General features: G+C 42.0%; 1 protein-coding gene across 8 annotated transcripts in view; it reads left to right on the forward strand.

Moving 5' to 3' along the window:
- Positions 1-24,920, forward strand: part of cyrib (CYFIP related Rac1 interactor B) — a 149,726-nt gene that overhangs the window by 51,871 nt on the left and 72,935 nt on the right. For 2 of the 8 annotated variants that reach the window (XM_033018993.1, XM_033018999.1), the window contains exon 2: positions 1,658-1,727. The exons of 5 other annotated variants lie outside the window; for them this stretch is intronic. The gene's annotated coding sequence lies outside the window, so the exon portion shown is untranslated. Of the gene's footprint in view, positions 1-1,657; positions 1,728-7,101; positions 7,126-24,920 lie in introns of those variants that run through there. One more of the 8 variants, XM_033018996.1, reaches the window with a different exon arrangement.

Raw genomic sequence — 24,920 nt, forward strand, 5'->3', positions numbered from 1 at the left:
ACCCGCTGAGTTTCTCCAGCATTTTTGTCTACCTTTGATTTTCCAGCATCTGCAGTTCCTTCTTAAACACAGTCAAATGCTCTAGTTCAATTAGTCAACTCGGTCGGCAAGAATCAGTTGAGCCAAAGGACATATTTGTGTGCTGCATAGCTCGACGACTATATATCCTTAATCTTAACAAATCATTAGTATAATTCAATTTATAATTGAACTGACACCAGTCCATCAAGAAAAAAATGTACAATGTATGAAATTAAAGATGGAATGGCAGGCTTGAGCTGACATTCTTTGCAGGTGGGTGGGCTCAATAGAATACAATAGCGCAATTTTGTTTTTTCCAGTCGTATTGATAGGTGTCGAAGGCATGCCATGATTATCGCTGTGATTGAAATGAAACAAATACTTGCAAGTATTTGTGGGCTGGAAGTTTTGGAGAGAAAGCAGAGAATCGGGAGGAAGGGAGCAATAGTGACTAAATAAAAAAAAAACAATTGCACTGGTAGAGCTGTTAAACATTGCTGTTCTAAAAGGCATGTTAAATGACTGGTCTGCGACATGAGACTGGCCTGTCTTTCCCTAACAATATATAAAATATGAATTACGTTTGGAAGTTAACTCCCAATCCTTAAAATGTTCTCTTTTGTTGAACATACCAGGAGTTTCTTGATTTTAGTTGAGAATGAGAACTTGGGCTGGGACAATGAAGAGAACTGGAATAGAATGTTGGAAATTTGAAATATTAAAACTTCTTACTAAAAACTATCCATGCCTGTAGATTTAGGATAATGAGTTGCATACACAATGTAAAGAGTTATTAATGGAAATGTGACCGTTCTCTTTTTTTCTGTGGATCTAAAGACATCATCACTGCCGTCAGTTCATTTTACTTATGATTGATGATGAACATGTGCTCTGGCAAGCAAACTTCAAAAGGAATCGTACTAAAATTTACTTTTAGTTTAGTTTAGAGATACAGTGCAGAAACAGACCCTTCAGGCCACCGGGTCTGCACCGACAAGTGATCCCAGCACATTAACACTATCCTGCACACACTTGGGACAATTTACACTTATACCAAGCCAATTTACCTACATACCTGTACGTCTTGGGAGTGGGAGAAAAACGAGGATCTCAGAGAAAACGCACGCGATAACAGGAAGAACGTACAACTTCATACAGACAGCATCCGTAGTCTGGATCAAAACTGGGTCTCCGGAGCTACATGCGCTGGCAGGCAACAACTACTGCTGCAACACTGTACTGCACAAATTTCCAAATGTACAATATATTTTTAGCTACTATTTGGATAGTTATCACAAGTTATATAAAAGCAGCAGACTGAAATCCATTGAGGTGTTTGTTTCTCAAAGATGATATAACTTTTAGCATATCGCAGATGAGGAGAATCTGAAATACAAAAAATTGTGATAGTCATTATATTCCCATCAGATTCCATGATCTGGAGCCCCTTTGTTGCCTCCAATCACGCCCCAAACTCTTATCTCTACCTCTCTGTCCCTTCCACCAATCCAGCTCTCCTTACAGGAACCACCTATTTCATGCCAACACCCTACCTCCACCACTGTGTCATTTTGGCAATCTCTTATCCATTGTTTCAGTCTGGGCAGAAACATCAATTGTCCATTTACCTCCACAGATGCTGTCTAAGCTGTTGAGTACCGTCAGCAGTTTTTTGCTAAATACTCAATGTTGAAGGACAGTAAATGGTAGGTCAGTTTAATTCTGAATACAGCTATTGATTAAGCATTGCGGCAAACAATGTGTCAGATTGTGTGCTTTGGACCAATTAAGTGTGGAGAGCTGTGTATTAAGTGTTCAAAACTGATTTTGTGTGCACAGCAAAATAATGCAGCTACAGGGAAGCACAGTACTTACAATATTTCCATTTAAGGACAGAGAGTTGATCCTTCAACAAGTAATTGGTGAAATCATAAACTTAACCACCATTTTACATTTTCCAACATTTTTGCCAGTTTCAATGTGATCCCACCCCCACTCACATCTTCCCTCCTCGCCCGTTTCCATCTTCCACAGAGAATGTTCCCTCCACAACTCCTTGATTCACTCATCCCTTCCCACTCAAACCACTTCATCTTCCAGTACTTTCCAGTGCAACCATGGAAGATGTAACGCCTCTCCCTACGATGGCCACGGTGGCACAGCAGTAGAGCTGCTGCTTTACAGCGAGTGCAGCGCTGGAGACCCGGGTTCGATCCCGACAACAGGCGCTGTCTGTACGGAGCTTGTACGTTCTCCCTGTGACCTGCGTGGGTTTTCTCCGAGATCTTCGGTTTCCTCCCACACTCCAAAGATGTCCAGGTATGTAGGTTAATTGGCTTGGTGTATGTGTAAAAATTGTCCCCAGTGTGTGTAGGGTAGTGTTAATGTGCGGGGATCGTTGGTTGGTGCGGACTCGGTGGGTCGAAGGGCCTCTTTCCGCGCTGTATCTCTAAACTAAACTGAACTAAAACTTCCTCCCTCGCCTCCATCCAAGGACCCCCAGCAGTTCTTCCAGGTGAGACAGAATTCACGAACATCTTCTTTAACCGCATCTACTGCAATTGTTGTTCACGATATGACCTCCATTACATCGGTGAGATCAAGCGTAGACCGTTGGTGACAGTTTTGCCGAACACTTACACTTGTTCCACCAAGGCCTGGAGGATCTTCTGGTTGCTGACCATTTTATCTCCTCTTCCCATTCCCATACTGACTTTGCTGTCCTGGGCATTTTCCATTGCCAGAGTGAGGCGACACATAAACTGGAGAAACTGCACCTCATATTCCTCTTGAGGAGTTTACAACCCAATGGTATAAACATTGAATTCTCTAATTTTAAGTAACTTACATACTCTCTTGCCCCCCCCCCCCCCTCCCCCCTTTTATTTTGCACCCCCTCTCTTCCCTGTAGCCCCACCTGGACGCTCACCCATTTTTCTCTTGCACCTAATTCTGCCGTTACAATAAGCGAGTTTGGTATTTCAACTGCGCATGCCCAGATCATAGGTCACTCGAATTAAACATTCTCGGCAGCTGAGCTACTGTGTGCATACAGACCTGCGTTTCGTCGGTAGTCGGGATCGAACCCAGGTCTCCGGCGCTGCAAGTGTTGTTAAATTGCTACTGGAGTTAGATACAAGAGTGTAGAACAAGTGCAAACGGATGATCGGCGTGGACCTTGTGGGCCGAAGGGCCTGTTTCTGTTCTGTGTAAAATCAAAACCAAATCAATCTAACTAGGTAAAGGTAAGTCATCAGAGGAAGTAGGGAGGGTGACACTGGAACAGGTGGGGTTGAAGGGAGGAAGGAAAGTTATCTGGGATCAAAAACCACGCACACCTCTCCCGCATAACCCCAGGAAGCAGATTTGTGAGCAGAGTCTCACTACCGTCCCCGTCCCCTCCCGAGTGTCCCATCCCTGTCCTGGGGCAGCCGGAGATGTCCGGGGTGACGGGACACCAGACTGGAGCAGTGGCGGCCCCCAGGCTTCCAGCTAGCGCGGTGAAGAAGTGCTAACTCCAGCTCAACTCTGCTCCAACTCTCGAGGAACCCGTTGCCCGATGGGCCGGGGACCGTCAGTTGCACCTCTCGCCTTATCCAGTGACTGTCTGTTAACACCCTCGGAGAGAGAGAGTGAGGATGTCCTCCAACGCTGCCAGGAGAACCTCCGTAGCAATTCCAGAGGGTGGGTTTGTGACGTGAGATAGAAATTAATATCGACATTTAGTTGCAGGCAGATAATCCCCAAACTGTACTCCGTTCCTGCCTTCTCCCCATATCCCCTGACTCCGCTATCTTTAAGAGCCCTATCTAGCTCTCTCTTGAAAGTATCCAGAGAACCAGCCACCACCTCCCTCTGAGGCAGAGAATTCCACAGACTCACAACTCTCTGTGTCAAAAAGTGTTTCCTCATCTCCGTTCTAAATGGCTTACCCCTTATTCTTAAACAGTGCTACTTAATGAATTAATGTTCATAAAAGAGTGATGCCTGACGCTATTGAGTTGACAGAATTCAAGATTAATTCATTGGTAGAATACTTAACAATTTATACACAGTTTATATCGCCTTTTCTTTATCACAAATGACCTTTGACAAATCCCATGATACCTTGCGTTTTTCGGAATACCGAACTCGCTTGTTTGTAACTTCTATCCTTATCTCACACCTCTAGTCTTTTAATTTCTAGCTTTTAACCAACCATCTACCTATCCAAAGTCCCCTTTGTCTGTATCTGCCTTATTTGTTGAGGTTTGTTCAACCCCCCTTTCATCCAGGTTTTTTATTCCCCCCCTACCCCAAACTGCAATCAGTTTGAAGAAAGGTCCCAACACCTGTCCATGTTCTCCACAGCTGTGTGACCTGCTGAGTTACTCCAGCAATGTGTGTCTGTTTTGAAGGGCTAAATATACAGGGCCATTTTTTTAAGTGAAGCAAAATTTTGTTCAAATTTTCTTTTTTGAATGACAAATAAATTCAATTCACAAAATGCATGATGTTGAACTCTGAAACAAAATAGCTGGAAATTCGATATAGATCAAGCAGCATTTGTGAATGGAGAGACAGAAATAATGTCTCATGTCAGTGACCTGAAATAACTGGGAGATTAAAAAATTAGTATATTTCGAGGAATCATAATACTAATGTTCCAAAACTGGAAATTATGGGAGATTTCCATGAAACAAGCTCAGTCATGGCTTTAAAAATAGGATGCAAGTTGTTGTAATTCTGCTGCACCTGGAACTAATTTGTTCGGATCACAATGGGTTCCCTTGCAGCTTACTTTATTTCTGTTTGTGGTATAGTATAGGGCCTGTCCCCCTTGGTGATTTTTTTTCGGCGACTGCCAGTATCATTGACTGAAAAATTTGGGGCGTGATGAAGTGTGATGACGTATGTCGCGTGGTGTTTTTTCAAGTGTCGCAACATGTTTTTTGTCGCCGCTGGTATTTGAAATGTTCAAAATCTTTTCGTGACACTGATATGACGTCGGCAGTCGCCGAAAAAATCGTCAAGTGGGACAGGCCCTAAAGTCTTTTGTGAAGAATCTCTGGGCATAGTTCCACGGTGCTGTGCTTTCTGTGGCTTGGATGTGTCCCAGAGCCTTTTTGTGATTTCTCTATCGATTGCCTGCTACGTGAGCAAAATTCCCAATTGATAAAAATGGTTTATTTCAAAAATAATCTTCTTTTTGTTTGTCGTGTACCTTCATGCACTGATATGTCAATGTGCACATGAACAGTGCAAGGTTGTGATGTTTTTTAGCCCCAGCACCACATTGATACATTGTTTTAGTCTCCAATCCTGGCATTATCTTGTGCTGCTAGTGGTTGATCCATTTTGGTGGTGGATAGCTGTTTCTACCTCAGTGGTAGAACCTCAGTTAGCTTTCTGTGGGATCACTATGCAACCAGAAAACATTGGTAGTTTTCCTTCACATGATGCAACTATTTTGTCTTCATCCACTGCCCCACCATATGTTCTGAGCCCATGTAGCAGTTCTCCCTTTTACTGTGCTTTGCAACCTTGATAGTGGTGAATAGATCTTAGAATTTTATTCACCCTTTTCTAAAATCAGAATGTTTGAAATGAAATTGCTAAACTTCTAACTGAACAAAACTGAGGCTGGGGCATTGGTGAGAATTTTAGCTTTGAGAGGGCTGATTACGTCAAACAACTTCCTGTGCTTGCTGTTTTAATACTAATTGTTGATCTAATGCTCTTTACTTGCCTTCAAATTAGGCCTGTTCATTTTTTTCCTACAGCTATATTTCATCATGTAAAAATTCATTTGAATCTGATATTTTTTCAGCAGATAATAATCGTGGAAAATATTTTCTTCAGTCTGTCCTTAAAAATTACATTGCTGAGGTGTGATTAGATTTTACAGTTTAGATTTATAGCGCGGAAACAGGCCCATCGGCCCACCAAGTCTACGCAGACCAGTGATCCGCGTACTCTACCACTATCCTACATACTAGGGACAATCTACAATTTTACCAAAGCCAATTCATCTACAAACCTGTACGTCTTTAGAGTATGGGAGGGAACTGGAGCACCCGGAGAAACCCCACACAGTCACAGGGAGTACACACAAACTCCGTACATATAGTGCCTGTGGTCACAATTGAACCCGGTCTCTGGTGCTGTAAGGCAGCAACTCTACTGCTGTGCCATGGAGCCATTTAATGTGTGTTCAAGCCAGTTCGATAGTGAGATGGGCTTGATAGTCTAGGTGGTCTTTCCTGACTGATTATTTCATAAAGCTGAAGGACATTGCAAAATGTGTCTAATTTGAAATGAAGTTTGTGAGATGTTACACTGCTTGACAGTCACTAAACCTAATTGAGATCAGCGCAATTGAGCTTGCGTCCTGGTGCTTGGTGGATGATGGGGGAGAGACAGACAGACAACATACAGGATGTTGCAAGTTGTTGAATGATGGCCATATGTAACGTAAGCATGTCACAGAAAAATTATTTTGCTGTCAATTTTGATATTTGCACATTTTGGGTTGATCTTAGTAGAATATTTTGAGGAAATTGAAATTGATGTTTTTTCACAATCAGTATATTGAAATTACAAAAATGTGGAAATAGCCAAATAGATGGGAGGAAGTAAGGGATGGACAGACTTGATGGCTCAGAGGTTAAAATGCTGTTTGCATGTTGTGCACGGCTACCAGATTCAAACTCTGGAAGACTTGAGTAGTGTAAAATGTTTTGCATTGCAAAAAAAAAAACTTTTTTCACAGTGGTTGGTCATATTTTTAAGGTCAATCTACCTTTGCAGAGTGGCTGTACACATGCTCACAATTAGAATATGAAGAAGTTGCTATTTGAAATCAGTTTCCATTCAAATTCTGCAACAAGATTAGCAAAGAGAACTTGGAGAAATCATCCGGAAGTATCACCCACATGCAGGCGTAGTGGTGCATGATGCGGCACTTTGAGAGGAAGTGTGGCATTCTTCTTTGTCAGGCACCCAAGCTTTGTTAATAAACTTGTCCAAATAAGGCAATAGATAGGATCTGTACAGAGCGATATCACTTGTCTTTCATTAATGTTAAGCTAATGTTAGCGTTTAACACTGATGGACACTGCAATTGTAAGTACCTGAAAGTATAATGTTTCTGTGTCTAGTTTAGGTATGTTTAGAATTTAAAACTAGATAGAATTTTCATTCGAAAGTTAATAACCAAAACTGTACATTATAATCCACAATGGCCGAGAAACATACTTTCATTATACTAAGGTTACTCTTTTATTACTACTTAACAGGTATTTTTGAGTTAGATTCCATTCCATTTGAATGCTTTTATCTTCTAAAATTTCAGAATGATTTTTTGGTAGTTACATATCCCAGTTATAAGAATTGTTGGTGAACATTATTTAACAAGTGATGTTTTGATCGGTGTGCTTAAACTGTATGAGCAAGTATATTGTGTGTGGCAGGAATTTTTGTCAAATTTGTAGGTGTAATAGTTCATCAGTGCATACATGTGTACATGTTTTCTTGCTGTGTTTCTTACTTTAATTTTATTTGTTTTATTATTTATATCCATGGCAAGCATTTAATCTACAACATTGTGCAGTATCTGCTTTCTTTACTTATTCAAATAAATTGAAGTTTTGAAAGAGTTCTTTAGATAATTTGCATGAGGCAATCGCTAATTTATTTTCTCATGGAGATGGATTTTCACTAATTCACATTGTTTTGGGCATGAACTGAATCTATGTGATGAAGATTTGGGTACGTAAAATACTTCTGAGGTAACTCCACCCCATCAACCCCATTCTTCCACCTTGTAGCCCCAATTCTCATCTTCACCTCCTCACTTTGGTCATTGGTTTTCCCAAGACAGACTAAGAAAATAAAAGGTTGGAGCATTGAAAAGTTCTGAGGAAGTCTGAAGAAGGCGCTTGACCCAAAACGTCACTTATTCCTTTACTCTAGAGATGGTGTCTGACCTGCTGAGTTACTCCAACTTTTTGTGTCTGTCTTTGGTTTAAGTTTAAGGCAGTATCTGCAGTAACTCCCCACACATTGGAAACACCATTTCCGACAGCTAGCCTCGTCAGTTTGTTTGAGAACTGACCAGTTTTGATATGGTCAATAATTTATGATGATAATTTAAAGGTTTTCTTTAATCAGTGAAAATCCCTATTAATAGGGAGTTTTCAACCCTATTGAAAAAGATATTCAAAAATACTATCTTGTAAAATATAATATTTACAGCATTCTCTTTTATTTCAGATCTTGTACTCTTCCCCCTCTTTTTTCTTTTTTTTTCTCTCTTTCAGCAGCAAGGAAACATTCGCCTCTCTCAATGCAACTGACACATTTTTGCATCAAGCTCTTTGCCCTATCACAAAAGTTTTCTTTATTGTTCACACGCCTCCCATTCTATCCAATGTTCAGCATTACATTTCCTAGTGTTTCTTAGTTCTGATGTAAAGCCATTGACCTGAAGCTTTAACTATTTCTCTCTGGATCCATGCTGCATACACGTTAGTTTGGAAATTTTAAAATTAAAATGTTTTGCTGATATCTGTGAAATTGGTGCCAGCTCCCTAAAGTAAAAAGTGCTAGGTTCAGGACTCGCCCAACATAGGGAAAATTTTTCCTGCATCTAGCTTGTCCAGTCCATTTATAATTTTATGTGTTTCTATAAGATATCCCCTCATCCTTCTAAACTCCAGTGAATACAAGCCTAGTCTTTTCAATCTTTCCTCATATGACAGTCCCGCCATCCCAGGGATCAATCTCGCTGCACTGCCTCAATCACAAGGATGTCCTTCCTCACGCAGGAAGATTTTCGGGTCTTATTTTATGGTAAAAAATAGCATCTTTATTGCCGGGAAATATAGTAATCTGCACCTGGCTGTAGTGGATTGCAGTGAATAATGATGATACTGGTTGCCTAAAATAGAATTATCCCAATCTCTAGCAAATCTAGAGGGAAACAAATCTCTAGAGGGGAATTTTTTTTAATATTGATTTGATTTTGGTATCATAGCTGTATAATAATCAAATTGTAATGTATTGAGGCAAATTGCATCACAGCAGAATGTTCTTGCCCATTATAAAGATTTATTTTGGTTTTGTGATACTGCTGTCCTTTTTTTCAAGTTGCTATTCATGGAACAGTTTCACATGCATGTAAATCAAAATATGAAAATGAACTACATTTCTACTGCATAATGCAGAGGTAAAATACAGTGCCCTCCATAATGTTTGGACAAAGACCCATCATTTATTTATTTGCCTCTGTACTCCACAAATTGAGATTAAAATCACATGTGGTTAAAGTGCACATTGTCAGATTTTAATAAAGGCCATTTTTATATATTTTGGTTTCACCACGTAGAAATTACAGCTGTGTTTATACATAGTCTCCCCATTTCAGGGCACCATAATGTTTGGGACACAGCAATGTCATGTAAATGAACGTAGTCATGTTTAGTATTTTGTTGTATCCTTTGCATGCAATGACTGCTTGAAGTCTGCGATTCATGGACATCACCAGTTGCTGGTTGTCTTCTCTGGTGATGCTCTGCCAGGCCTGTATTGCAGCCATCTTTAGTTTATGCTTGTTTTGGGGGCTAGTCCCCTTCAGTTTTCTCTTCAGCATAGGCATGCTCAATTGGGTTCAGATCGGCTGATTGACTTGGCCACTCAAGAATAGATTTTTTAGCTTTGAACAAACTTTATCAGAGCTGCCAACGAGTACGGATTTTCCCTATTTTGTACGGAAATGCAATCGGAATACGGATGTATGGATTTGCTTTGTAAAATACGGATTTTAAAAAAATCAGCCTGACATCCTGTTTCATCTTGCTGCTTAAAAATACAAGGATATAAAAAGTCATACTGTAACTAAAAATTATAGCAGATTAAATCTATTCGTATTTTAAATTTCAAGATCTGGATGATTATTTTTGTAAGCTTTGATCTGCGTGTCCCGCTCCAGGTCTAAACAGCACTGTCAGTTTAATGCGTGGGAATTTAAACGAACAGCGCTATGGGTTCTAAAAACAGCGCTCCCAGCTGGAGCGCTTTACACATAGCACTATGGGCTTTACACAGAGCGCTATGGCCACAGCGCTATGGGTCACAGACTGTTTGGGGAGGGAGAGAAGGAGGGAGAGAGGGAGGGAGAGAGGGAGTGGGAGGGAGGGAGGGAATAAGAGAGCGAGGGAGGGTGGAAGGGAAAGAAGGAGGGGAAGGAAAGGAGACGGGGAGAGAGAGAGGAGGGTGGAGGAGAGAGAGGGAAAGAGAGGAAGGAGGGAGAGAGAGGGAGGGAGGGAGGGAGGGAGAGGGAGGCTTCCAATATGGTTTCTACATTATCATCTGGTGCTAAAAGCAGGAAGCAGCCGTTCAAACAGCAGTATATAAAGAGATGGCAATGAATGCACTGTCAAGGAAGGTGCATAGAAGACACGTCATTTAGTAGCAAAGTTATGCATTCTTGTACTCTTACATGGGTACGATGGCACATAAATAACACTTTTTTCAGCAAAATGGAACCGCGTAAAAATACGTATTTCCTCAGCAAGATACTGATTTTCAGGTACGAGAATACTGAAATGCTCTGACAAAACTTGGCAGCTCTGCTTTATTGTTTTAGCAGTATGGAATCATTGTCTTGCTGTAGAATGAACTGCTGGCCAATGTGTTTTGAGGCATTTGGTTGAACTTGAGCAGATAGGATGTGTCTTTTCATCTGCTATTACCATCAGCAGTTGATCATCAATGAAGATAAGTGAGCCAGTACCTTCAGCAGCCATATATACCCAGGTCATAACGCCCCCACCACCGTGTTTCACAGATGAGGTGGTATGCTTTGGATCTTGGGCAGTTCCTTCTCTTCTCCATACTCTGCTCTTGCCATCACTTCGTCTCTTGTGATGGTAAGAGCAGAGTATGTTCGTCTCATCTATCCACAAGACCTTTTTCAAGAACTGTGGTTGTTCTTTTTAGTACTCTTGGCAAACTGTAACCTGGCCATTCCATTTTTGCTGCTAACCAGTGGTTTGCATCTTGCAGTGTAGCCTCTGTATTTCTGTTCATGAAATCTTCTGCGGACAGTGGTCATTGACAAATCCACTCCTGAAGAGTGTTTCTGATCTGTCTGACAGGTGTTTGGGGATTTTTCTATTATAGAGAGAATTCTTCTGTCAGCTGTGGAGATTTTCCTCGGTGGGCACTGTAAGCAACAAACTGAAGCTATGTTCTAAATCTGCTAGAAATGGCAAATAATTTGATATTGGACTGAAATACTGCTCTCAGTACCTAAGTTACTTCGATAAAGTTGTCTTCATTCAAACAGCTTGTCATATCCTGTTCTGCTACTTCCTGCTTATTGTAACATTAGTGACAATTCAAGTTCCAAATATTGCAGTGTTTAAAAAAAGGTTGAAATATGAATTGTTTTGTACTAAAATGCCCTTTGTGCCAAATAACCTTTTGACCCATTTCGGTTTTACTGTAATTTACTGTTCTTTCCTCAACAAAAGTTACAATATTAATGTAGCAGCCTGAATGACTTCTCCATTTGACTTGAGCTTATGCAAATATAGTTTTGAATAAGTGACGTTAACTTAGATTATAGTCAAATCACCCAATATTTTGATATATAGAGCTGTGGAATTTTAAAATGGTTGCTTTACTAGCTGACGCTTTTCACAGGGGGGTGGGTAAACCAAATTTAAAAAAAAAAACTATTCAGCTTTTTATTTTTATTGACAGGATGTGGAGGTATGAGGTTAGTACCTCATAAGGTATGAGGAGTACCTGTCCTTACAAATCTTATATTAGTATCAGAATCTATCATACCAGGCTTTCAGAAACTATATTCCAAAAAGGTAGATGAAAGAGTTTTAAATTTATGTTGAATGCAGTTGATTTACACAATGCTGCATACCGTTAGGCAGTATCTGATTTTCTGTACTGTTCCAATATAGCCCTTCATTTTTTTTGTTGAATCTTGGGAGTAGAATGACCACCAAACAGGCTGCTTTGTCCTGAATTATGTTCTTGGGGCATATTTCAAACAAGTGGAGAATATTATCCACGCCCCTCAGTTCCAGAGACTTTCTGTATTATCCTTTTTTCTGGACCACTTGATAATGAAATGACAATACACCTTTGGCCCGCTAATTACACCCCTCCTGTGTCTTTAAAGCACCATTGAATGCCAGAAACGTAAATAATCAAACAAATATAAAATGTGAATGGAATGACCAGCTGACTCATCCTCGGCTTGCACTGTCTCCCCAGCTGTTTAGAGCCCTAGTTCCCAACCCCACCTCTGACTCACAAGGTGAACCAGCGAGCTCTATTTTACCGACCGAAAGGACCCAGAGTGCTGGAGTAATTCAATGGGTCAGGATCTCTGGAGAACATGGACAGGTGACATTGGGACCCTTTTCTTCAGAGTGATTCAGTCGGCCGAGTTACTCCAGCACTTTGTGTTGTTTTACTAAAAAACGGCGCCGATGTTGCAGGTCTGCACCAAGAAGCCCTTCTTCATTGGTTCACTCAGCTACTGTTGCAGCTCACGTTGTGGCCCCTGGTTCCCTCCCATATGCAAAAGCTGGGTGGGTTGGTCAGTTGATTGTCCAGTCTGAATTACTCCTTGTGTTAGAATTTAGGGGAATTGGGATGGGGTGATTAAAATAGTTTAATTATAATTAGGTGCTTGTTGATCACGGGAGATATGACGGGCCGAAGGGTTGCAGAAATGCTGTAACTCTCCATATCCAACCTCGGATACTGTCCATATCCAAACCCCAGCCAGTGTTTATGTGGTTTGCTAGTTACTTAAGTTTGAGATTAGACTGGGTAGTAATAGAAACATAGAAATTAGGTGCACGAGTAGGCCATTCGGCCCTTCGAGCCTGCACCGCCATTCAATATGATCATGGCTGATCATCCACTCAGTATCCCGTACCTGCCTTCTCTCCATACCCTCTGATCCCCTTAGCCACAAGGGCCACATCTAACTCCCTCTTAAATATAGCCAATGAACTGGCCTCGACTACCCTCTGTGGCAGGGAGTTCCAGAGATTCACCACTCTCTGTGTGAAAAAAGTTCTTCTCATCTCGGTTTTAAAGGATTTCCCCCTTATCCTTAAGCTGTGACCCCTTGTCCTGGACTTCCCCAACATCGGGAGCAATCTTCCTGCATCTAGCCTGTCCAACCCCTTAAGAATTTTGTAAGTTTCTATAAGATCCCCTCTCAATCTCCTAAATTCTAGAGAGTATAAACCAAGTCTATCCAGTCTTTCTTCATAAGACAGTCCTGACATCCCAGGAATCAGTCTGGTGAACCTTCTCTGCACTCCCTCTATGGCAATAATGTCCTTCCTCAGATTTGGAGACCAAAACTGTACGCAATACTCCAGGTGTGGTCTCACCAAGACCCTGTACAACTGCAGTAGAACCTCCCTGCTCCTATACTCAAATCCTTTTGCTATGAAAGCTAACATACCATTCGCTTTCTTCACTGCCTGCTGCACCTGCATGCCCACTTTCAATGACTGGTGTACCATGACACCCAGTGGGACCTGTATTCAAGTAATGAACTTGAATGAATTTGGCCTATTCTTTTTGACCAGCATATATGTTGGAAATTTTCCAGATTATAGGGTAGATGCCATTGTGGTAACTGTACTGAAACAGCTTGTCTAGAGGTGCAAATCTTCCTGGGAATGCAAATCTTAAGATTTACTGCTGGGATTTCTCTTCAGCACATAAAAGGCTTGCTCAATTGGGTTCAGATCGGGAGATTGACTTGGCCACTCAAGAAACGACAATTTTTTTGCTTTGGAATAACCCCTTTGTTGCTTTAGCAGTATGTTTGGGATCATTGTCTTGCTGTAGAATGAACCGCCGGCCAATGCATATTCAGGCATTTGTTTGAACTTGGGCAGATAGGATGTGTCTATTCACTTCAAAATTCATCATAACTTTTGGTCCTCATGTTGAGAAACAGCAATAAACTCTGCCTGTCCCGCTGGGTTAACCAACAGCCCTGGATTGACGGGATCGGCCCAGAGTAGTAGCAGCCCCAGGCTTACAGCCAGAGCGGAGAAGAAGCACTAACTCCAGTTCAACTCTGCCTGTCCTGCTGGGTTAACCGACAGCCCTGGACTGACGGGACTACAGCCCGGAGCAGTGACAGCCAGCGAGAAGAAGAAGCACAAACTCCAGCTCAACTCTGCCTGTCCCACTGGTTTAACCGGCAGCCCTGTCTCTGTGGGACATGCAGAGTTGAGCTGGAGCTCGTGCTTCTTCTCTGTGCTGGCTGTAAGCCTGGGGCCGCCGCTGCACCGGGCCGGAGTCCTGTCAGTCCATGGTCATCCCGGACATCTCCGGCTGCCCCCGGATAGGGATGGGCCACCCAGGAGGGGGCGGGGACCGTCCAGTAGCAATTCAACAGCACTTGCAGCGCCGGAGACCCGGGGTTGATCCTGACTACGGATCAAACGCAGATCTGTATACATGCAGCAGCTGAGCTGCCGAGAAGGTCTCCCCCCTGGTGCAGTCTCTCCCCCTGTCTCCCACTCGCATCTGCCCCCCCCCCCCCCCACTCTTTCACCCCGCTCTCCCGTTACCTGGCACCATCGTTCCTCAGATTAAATATATTTTTACATATAAATTATGAATAATTTATACACACTTTATACAGCTTGTGCTTCATTTGCTTCTTCTTTATCGCGAATGACCTTTGACAAATCCCATGATTTCTTACATTTTTGGAATACCGAACTCTCTTATTAATCTCACCTAAGATTAGATCAGCCATGGTTTACTGAATGCCAAATAAAGCTTGGGATGCATTTCATATGATTGATGGGATCAATTTCAAAGTAAACATTAATCCATTTGAACAAGTTAAATCCTCCATTACAATACTGAACTGTGTGCTCATTCATACAATGATCAATCCGTAGTGTGATTTCAAGAGCTAAGTATTAATAACAGCTATAACAATATGTATAATCACAAAGGTAAAGTAACTGGGTTGATGCAAAATTGACTAAGAAACATGAAGTAAATAATGGTGAAAGAATTTCACAAAAAAGAGAGAACTATATAGGTGCTCAGCAGGTTGGTATAAGGATTTCTGAACTTTTTCGTAAAGGTTAGTAATCTGATGGCCCATAGAGAGCATAACTCCATTCCTTGAATATGCATGTGCTTCCCAAACATGACTTGAATCATCCTCCACCATTACCCTGTCAATGTGTTCCAGGCTCTCGCCACCCTCAGTAGAAAAAAACCTTGCTCCATACATCTCTCGTAAACTTTGTCCCCTTTTACCTTAAAGCTACGCCCTCTGATCAATGACATTTCCAGCCTGGGAGAAAGGTTCTCTCTACTTCACTTCTTAAATGAAGGAACAACATTGGTTACCCTCCTGTCCTCCGGAACCTTGCCTATGGCGAGAGAAAATGCCAAATCTTCACCAAGGCTCCTGCAATATCCTCTCTTGTCCCTCTTAATATGGCCAGGATCTCATCAAACCTTGGGGATTTATCTCCCCTGGTGCTCTTCAAGAATGGTGTTGAATTCCTGATTTCAAAATTCCCTTGCATATTACTATTCTCCTCACTGAACCCACAATCTTCCATGTCTTTTTTCCTTGGTGAATACAGATGCAAAGTACTCATTTAGTATCTCACCTATATCCTCTGACTCTAAGCACAAATTCCCTCCTTTATCCTTGAGCAGGACTGGCTATCCCTTTTAAAAAAAAATAAAAGCCTTGGGATTTTCTTTACTCAGACTCGCCAAAGCAATTTTATGGCTGCATCTAGTCACCTACTTGAGTTATTTTCCTACTTGCTGTATCGTTCCCAAATCTGATTTCACCATCTTAAACATTATAGGCACTTCCTTTATGGAAATTGACCAAATTTACTATCTCATCCAAGGTTACCTTACCTTTGCCAACCTTGTCCCGCCTTACTGGACCATGTCTGTCTTGAACTTTGATCAATTGACCTTTAAATGACTCCCATGTGTCTGATGTTAATTTATCCAATAACAGCCGGTCCCAATTTACCTTCCCCAGCTCCTGCCCAATAATTTGTAATCTGCCTTATACCAATTTAGTACCTTCCCCCAAAGTAAACATATTCCTATTAAAACAATCTTAAAACCTATGGAGTTGCGATCACTATCCTCAGTCAGGGGTGTCAAACTCATTTTAGATCACGGGTAAAATGCGACTTTATGCGCGCCGGGTCGCACCCTGCACGCGTGAATGCAATCCGATCCGGGGACAACTGCGGCCCGCTCTGGCATCAGGGAAATCATCCCATGGACCGGATCGAACCCCTTCGCGGGCGGCATCTGGCCCGTGGGCCGCGAGTTTGACACCCCTGTTCAAAGTGCTCTCTCACTGAAACACCAGCCATCTGGCGTGTTTCACAACACGAGGTCCAGAATGGTCCCTCCAAAGTCGGACTATCCACATGCTGTTTTAGGAAACCCTCTTGGTTGCACCTGACACATCCTGTCCCATCTATGCCTTTTGCACTAAGTAGGTCCCAATCAATAATGGGGAAGTTAAAGTCACCCATTGTGACAATCATGTTGCTTGTGGGTACCTGTCTGCATATCTGTTCCTCTATCTCCTGCTGGCTATTGGGAAGGTGGGGGGAAAGAATACATTCCCATTAGAGTGATTGCACCTTTCTTATTTTTGAGCTCTATCTGTTTTGCTTCGGCAGACGAGCCCTCCAGTATGCCCTCTCTTAAGTGCTGCCACGATGCGGCTGTTTATGGAGTGAATCAGAATGGCTGAATCCTCTGTGACAGTGGGGAACAGGGGAATACAGAGAGAGGTATCAACGCAGCACTTCAGGCTGAACTTAGTTGTGAATACTTCAACCTCGTTATTATCACTCGGGCTTTGTCAACATGGAGGATTGGAATGTTCTTGGTATTGCCTCCTCCAGTTAGTTCTTTAATTGTCTACCATTCATGCTTGGATTCATGCTTGCACGTAAGGTCACTGGGTCATAGGGCTTGACGCACGGAGCCGCTCAATCCATCTGGAGGACATCTGTAACTTCCGGTATATGTTATTAATGCAAGAAACGCGTACTTTCCTACCTGTTAAAAACTGCCAAAATGTTGAATTTATGCGCTGAAAAAAATTGTGGAAGTCGGGGTAAGTGTGAGAGACGTACTCAACTTTAGAATTCCAAAAGTGAAACGAAATGAATGTAAAGAGAAGCGAGAGCTGAAGGGAGAACAGCAGCTAAAGTGCTTGGCGAACATACAGGTGCACAACCTTTTATCCGAAAGCCTTGGGACCAGACACTTTTCGTAATTCGGAATTTGTCGGCCTTCGGAATGGAAATTTTTTAGCATAGATTTTAATGGCTGGCTCAGTGGTAGAGTGCTCGGCTCATATCCGCAAGGTCGCGAGTTTGCGCCTCGATCCCGGCAGTTCCTCGGTCGTGAGTTTGAGTCTTCAATGTAGTTTTTTCTTGCAGAATAAATGTCTGTATGAAATGCAGTGTGTTGAATGAATTCCTGAATTTATAAATGTGACCGCAGCATTGAATCACCTCTCGCACTCATGTCACCCTAGCGGGGCTACATGCCCTTAGGCGGCCTAAGGCGACATTTTCACACTCTTATATCCGTGTGCAGCAGAGGCGACGTGCGTTTGGCGCCAAACGTGAGCTTTGGTGAGCTTTGGTGTGCAGACGACATCCTGGGAAAAATGTCCGGTTTCTTCCAGGTAGGCGATATACCCTCCTGGGCAATATACCCTCCACTTCTCTTTTATGAAGGGGATTTAGTTCCCCTTTCTTCCAGGACCGACCAGAGGTTCCGCTGTCACCTCTGCGGGCCGCCCTCGGTGAACGTCCTGTCTCCCTGTCCCTGGGATAGTAGGGGGCGATCAAACAGCACAATACCCCCCTCCCCCTCCAACTCCAGAGGAATCCGCTCCCCGATGGGCCGCTACGGCGACAAGTGGCAGTTCGCCCACAGCCCGAGCTGCGCGACCCCAAGAACAAGACGTACCTTGCACACCATCAGCTTCTGCCCCTACGGGGGAGCGTGTTCCTCTGGAGTTGGAGCGGGGCTGGGCTGGACTTGCTGATCTGGGATCTCCGTGCTTGCAGTGGGTCTGGGGGTCGGTGTCCCGATGAGGGGGCACAGCTCGGGCTGTGGGCGAACTGCCACTTGTCGCCGTAGCGGCCCATCGGGGAGCGGCTTCTGGTGGTCCTGACATCTCCGGCCAGTTTGCAGTGTTCCTCTGGAGTTGGAACGGGGCTGGGCTGCTGCTGGCTGTGGGTCTCTGGGATCTCCGTGCTTGCAGTGGGCCTGGGGGTCGGTGTCCCGTTGGTCCTGACGTCTCCGGTGACTGTCACTGACCTGCTAGCGTCGCCGACATGAAGACAGTGCAAAGCCCCCGCGCCGGTGCAATGGGCGGGGGGGGGGGAGCTGGAGAGGGGAGGGAAGGGGTCACACACATGGCCGGGAAGCAGAGGGGTGTAGGTGGGGGGAAACTGAAGGCAGCGACAATCTGCTGCTGCCTGCCCGCTGAGTTAAAACGTTCCCACGCAAGACTCACGAAACACTGTGTATCGTGCTACCGTGGGAACTTTTTAACTCAGCGGGCAGGCAGCAGCATATTGTCAATTATTAACCCTCCCGCGCAATATACCCTCACCTTCTCTTTTATGAACGAGGATTTAGTTCCCCTTTCTTCGAGGACCGACCGGGGGTTCCGCTGTCACCTCTGCGGGCCGCCCTCGGTGAACGTTTTCAAGGACCTTTCTTCAAGGACCGAAAAAATGTCCGCTATTCGGAGGTTTTCGTTATTTGGATCTTCGGATAAAAGGTTGTGCACCTGTATTGGAATTGAAAATATTGGGAATTATCGTGTTTGCTCACTGCATTTCATCAACAGTAAGGCATTATTTGTTTTTTCTTGATTCCTTTGGTATCTTAAAAAGTCTCAGAAGTGATAAATCTGGCTGTAAACTTTTCTTCAGATGCGTTTTCATTTTGTATGTAAAAACCCATTTGAGAACCATGGGCGATTTAAGAAATTTACAGCCAGATTTATCACTTCTGAAACTTTTTAGATGCCAAATGAATCAAGAAAAACCCCAAATAATGCCTTAGTTGATGAAATGCATTGAGCAAACGGCCAATGTTCGCTAAGCACTCTGTCTGTTGTTGTCCCTTCAGCTCTCACTTCTATCTACCGTCATTTCTCCTCACTTTTGGAATTCTGAAGTAGGCTAAATGTCTCTCACGCTTATCCCGATTTACATAATTATTTACAGCGCAAAAATTGACATTTTCGGCGGGTTTTAACGGGCCCGCTACGCTGGAAACAATGGTGTGTACTCCATTTGGAGTAGTGTAGCAACAGTACGGGTCATGGGTCGTGACCCGACTGCTGTGAAAACCTCCCTATATCGGGACTATGGAGCTTTGGTCTCATAGGTTGATTGCACTGTTGTTCAGCTCTATCTGCTCCATGCTGTTTTTGCCATATAGCATGTATGTAGACCTGTTCCAGCTTCATCAGGTTGGCACCTTTTAGGAATGCTTGATTTTGCTCATGATGTGTCCCATTACACTCTTCATGAAACCAGGGTGATCGTAAGGGATTACAAAGGGCCTGTCCCACTTAGGCAACTCTTTAGGCCACTGCCAGGGACTAGTTTTAATGGATTTCACCCACAACATCTGGCAACAACCTTCGACAACCTACGACAGCAAAAATTGTCACCACTGTCGCCGAAAAAATTTCAACATGTTGAAAATTTTGCGGCAGTCGCCTGTAGTCGCCCAAAAAATCGCCTAATTCGGACAGACCCATAAAAAGGTTGCACTTTGCAGTGATCTGAGTTTTGCTGTTGATTGTTTACAGAGACTCATTGATGCCCAATTCTGAGCTGTCAGATCAGTTCTGAGGCAATCCCATTTATTATGCTTAATGCCATGCAACAATGCAAGGTATCCTGGAAATGAAGATAACATTTGCCTTCACCAAGACTCTGCACTGCTTACTTCAATCCCGGCTGATGTGGAGAAATTAATCTCTGTCCGAATTTGATGCTTTGATTGATACTGTTTGGTTGTATGGTTGCTTTAATCATTTTGCATTAATATATATATATATATATATATAGATAGATAGATAGATAGATAGATAGATACATATATATATATATATATATATATATATATAGATATATATATATATATACATACATATATATATATATATATAGATAGATAGATAGATAGATATACATATATATATATATATATATTGTATATGTGTATATATATATAGATATATATATATATATATGTATATGTGTATATATATAGATATATATATATATATAGATAGATAGATAGATAGATATACATATATATATATATATATACACACACACCCACACACACACATATATATATATATATATATATATATATATATATATATATATTAATGCAAATTATATATATATATAATTTAACTGGATGGCTTGTTTGGTCTTTTTCATAAGGCATTTAAGAGTTCATCACATTTCTCTGGTCTGGGTGGCAGATTTTCCCCCCCCTGGTGCAGTAAGTGGATGCTTGACGGTTTGAGCAGATTCAGTGGGGCGAAGGGCTTGTTTCTGTGTTATACGAATCCAATGTGCAATGGGAGTATTTAAATCAATTCAGTAGTCTTCTAGTTATTAAGGTGGGATTTGAATATATATTAGCATTCAAGTCATTGCTACATTATTGAATTATTTGGAAATCGCTGCACACACATCAAATGGCAATGGCATTTCAATGACAATGGATTTTAAATAACTATATTGCCAGGGCTCAATGTTATGATGTAAGAATTTGGAACATAGAGCAGAAGTTAAGTTATTTAATAATGGTAAACACAAAATGGTAGACAAAAATATCTGTGATGTAAACCAATAACTGCAGTTCCTCCTTACATATACAATAATGGTGTTGATCTTGAGAAAATCCTCGTCCACACTACTTATTTTGCCATAAATTAATTTTTTGCTATTTTGATATGTTTGCTAGACAATTAATGTAGGAAAATTACTAAACATAGTTCTGGGCATTGTTGCCATGAATTGAAAATACCATACAACATGTGTAGATCAGACATCGGGCTATTTGGTTCATCATTTAAGTGCCAATTTGTGCTTATGTTGTTTGTTTTTAATTTGATTCAGCCCTGAATAATAAGTGTTTCTACCTGGCAAGTCCGCAGTGGCGCCGCACGATTGGCAGCCCTGCCAACAGTTTGTCTGTTTTTTCGTGCTTTTTTAAATTCTTAGAGTGTTAAAAGTGTGTAAATGTTCTCCGGCTTGTTTTATGTGGGGGAAGGGGGAAACTTTTTTTCAGTTTTTTACCTTGCTGGAGATGCGATTGTTTTCCGGGTCTCCGGTCGCTCTGCGTCCTACCATCGATGGAGTTGGAGGCCATCTCGGACTGACTTTGTGCCCCACCGCGGGCATAGACTGGGATCGCTCCAACTTCGGCCTTCGGACTTTACCAACAAGGGCTCGCAGTCTCGGGAGAGACTAGTCGGGAGCTCAAACGACGCAGAGGCTCGACCCGTCCCGTCGTGGGGTCTGATCGCCGGCGCGGGGGAGCTGACTTCCCCCCGATGCAGGAGCTGATCGCCCCGATGCGGAGGGCCAGACCACCGGCTACGGGAGTCAAGATCATCCCATCAATGGAGGGCTAGAGGTCCCCGACCATGGGAGAGCACAGAAGGGAAGCGATTTGAACTTTTTTTTCGCCTTCCATCACAGACCCCACGTCGGGACTTGTCGAGCCTCTGCGTCGTTTGAGCTCCCGACTAGTCTCTCCCAAGACTGCGAGCCCTTGTTGGTAAAGTCCGAAGGCCGAAGTTGGAGCGATCCCAGTCTATGCCCGCGGTGGGGCACAAAGTCAGTCCGAGATGGCCTCCAACTCCATCGATGGTAGGCCGCAGAGCGACCGGAGACCCGGAAAACAATCGCATCTCCAGCAAGGTAAAAAACTGAAAAATAGTTTCCCCCTTCCCCCACATAAAACAAACCGGAGAACATTTACAGACTTTTAACACTCTAAGAATTTAAAAAAGCACAAAAAAACAGACAAACTGTTGGCAGGGCTGCCAATCGTGCGGCGCCACTGCGGACTTGCCAGGTAGAAACACTTATTATTCAGGGCTGAATCAAATTAAAAACAAACAACATAAGTACAAATTGGCACTTAAATGATGAACCAAATAGCCCGATGTCTGATCTACACATGTTGTATGGTATTTTCAATTCATGGCAACAATGCCCAGAACTATGTTTAGTATTTTTCCTACATTAATTGTCTAGCAAACATATCAAAATAGCAAAAAATTAATTTATGGCAAAATAAGTAGTGTGGACGAGGATTTTCTCAAGATCAACACCATTATTGTATATGTAAGGAGGAACTGCAGTTATTGGTTTACATCACAGATATTTTTGTCTACCATTTTGTGTTTACCATTATTAAATAACTTAACTTCTGCTCTATGTTCCAAATTCTTACATCATAACATGATGTAGAATGTGGAGGAGTCACTGTGGTGGATGTTTATGTTAAAATGTATTTTGTGTGTTCCGTTGCTTTTTATTTGTATGACTGACTTGGCAAATGAAATTCCTCATATGTTGCAAAACATACTTGGCTAATGAAGTATTATTGTGATTGTGATTTACCATTCTGTACAAAAGCAATTCATTTTCATTACAATTTCACCATATATAGTCACATGATGATCATCTATCCGAAGACGGTTATTATTTTAATGTTATTTTCTGTAACATGACAGGATCTACTGCTCAATAATATTGTCACTGATTTTCCTGTGTTAGGGGGTGGGGTGGGGGTTGGACAGGGACTGAGTTCTGCAGAAATGTGCTATTTCCCCCCAATTTTATTCTGTGATAGTTATTAGGTGAGAATTATGAGAGTTTGCTGCATTAGTGAAGGAAATGAACACGGAGAATAAAAACCTTTTTCTCATTTGATTGAAGATAATCTTTTTATGATTTTATTGCACTGTAACTAATTATTTTACTGCTCCAAATATACTGCATTTACTGCAAAAATGCCCTTTGGTCTTTTCCTGTTTCCTGTAGAGTTTTACTTTTGCTGCTATATTTGTAATGAGTCATATTTGCAAACCAGATGTTTTTAATGAGAAACTAAATTTGAAAATCAACCAATATAGAATGTGGCCAATGAGCAGTCTAGATTTGACATCATGAATAGTATTGGCATCACACTTTGGTTTGGTAAAATTAAACCCAGTATGGCTGTATTTTTTAAATATTGCTTCACCTTGTTCTACAAGTGTCTAGTGGATAATTTGATGTCAATCCTCAGTCATCAGAACATTTTCTGTTTCTGGCATCTCTTTCCATTATCAGTATTTTATATTTAGAAGTGTTCAAATAAAAATGCATCAATCAACAATGAAATGTTGTAGTATTGCATTTTTTTTTAACACATTTAAATATCACAAAATGTTTCCTGCCAAAATCTAGCACAGTCCATATTAGGTGATATTGGCGGATGATCAACGTGCATATATCCATCTCAGTTCATTTTCTGAAACCTTTGACCTTGCCTTCATCATCTCCTATGTGTAACTTTATAAAAGTTCCTTGCTAGAATTTAATCTCCTTCTATTTTCTCTTCATTGTTGACACATCCTTCTTTCACTAGCTTTGTTTATCTCAACAACGTGGTTCGGTATAGTGTTGACGCAAGGAACTGCAGATGCTGATTTACGAAAAAGAAAAAGTGCTGGAATAACTCAGCGGGTCAGGCAACATCTGTGGAGGGAATGGGCAGATGACATTTCAGGTCAGGATACATTTTCAGTCTGAAGAAGTTGGAGTTCAAATTAAAATGGCTAGTGATTAGTTAAACACAACGTGTATTACTCGAACAGTTTCCTGTTACCTCCTCAAAATTTATCTTTGTCTCTTTGATCTAGTACTGCGTAACCCTGTTTAAATGAAATAAAATGTGTGTTTTCTCTGTGGCTTAACTGTATTTACACCGTGCAGGAATTTCTATATTTATATTCCTGGATCTTAATGCTTCGTAGCTCTGATTGGATACCTCATTCTGGCCTTCACTAAACGTAGTGAAACTTATTTTAAACCCCTGTTGTGTACATGCAATGCTGATGTTGCCTTGGTCTAGGAGATAACAAATGTTGTATATTGTTTCTCTCTGTAGCAATTATTATCTGTGTTTGCATATCGGTACGGAAAAGCCTTATCTCAAATCAGAACAGTATTTGGAAAAGTAATTTAGGATTTATTTCTTGGTATGTACTGACTTTTGAATTTCTTCAGTTATGTTTAGGTTGTGTGTATTGTAGAGTGATTTACTAAAATGGTTACTGAATAGACTGGATAGACTCGGCTTGTACTCGCTAGAATTTAGAAGATTGAGGGAGGATCTTATAGAAACTTACAAAATTCTTAAGGGGTTGGACAGGCTAGATGCAGGAAGATTGTTCCCGATTTTGGGGAAGTCCAGGACAAGGGGTCACAGTTTAAGGATAAAGGGGAAATCTTTTAGGACCGAGACGAGAAAAACATTTTTCCCACAGAGAGTGGTGAATCTCTGGAATTCTCTGCCACAGAAGGTAGTTGAGGCCAGTTCATTGGCTATATTTAAGAGGGAGTTAGATGTGGCCCTTGTGGCTAAAGGGATCAGGGGGTATGGAGAGAAGGCAGGTACAGGATACTGAGTTGGATGATCAGCCATGATCATATTGAATATCGAAGGGCTGAATGGCCTACTCCTGCATCTATTTTCTATGTTTCTAT

This window comes from Amblyraja radiata, chromosome 4 (genome assembly GCF_010909765.2).
Source record: "Amblyraja radiata isolate CabotCenter1 chromosome 4, sAmbRad1.1.pri, whole genome shotgun sequence".
NCBI classification, from domain to species: Eukaryota; Metazoa; Chordata; class Chondrichthyes; order Rajiformes; family Rajidae; genus Amblyraja; species Amblyraja radiata.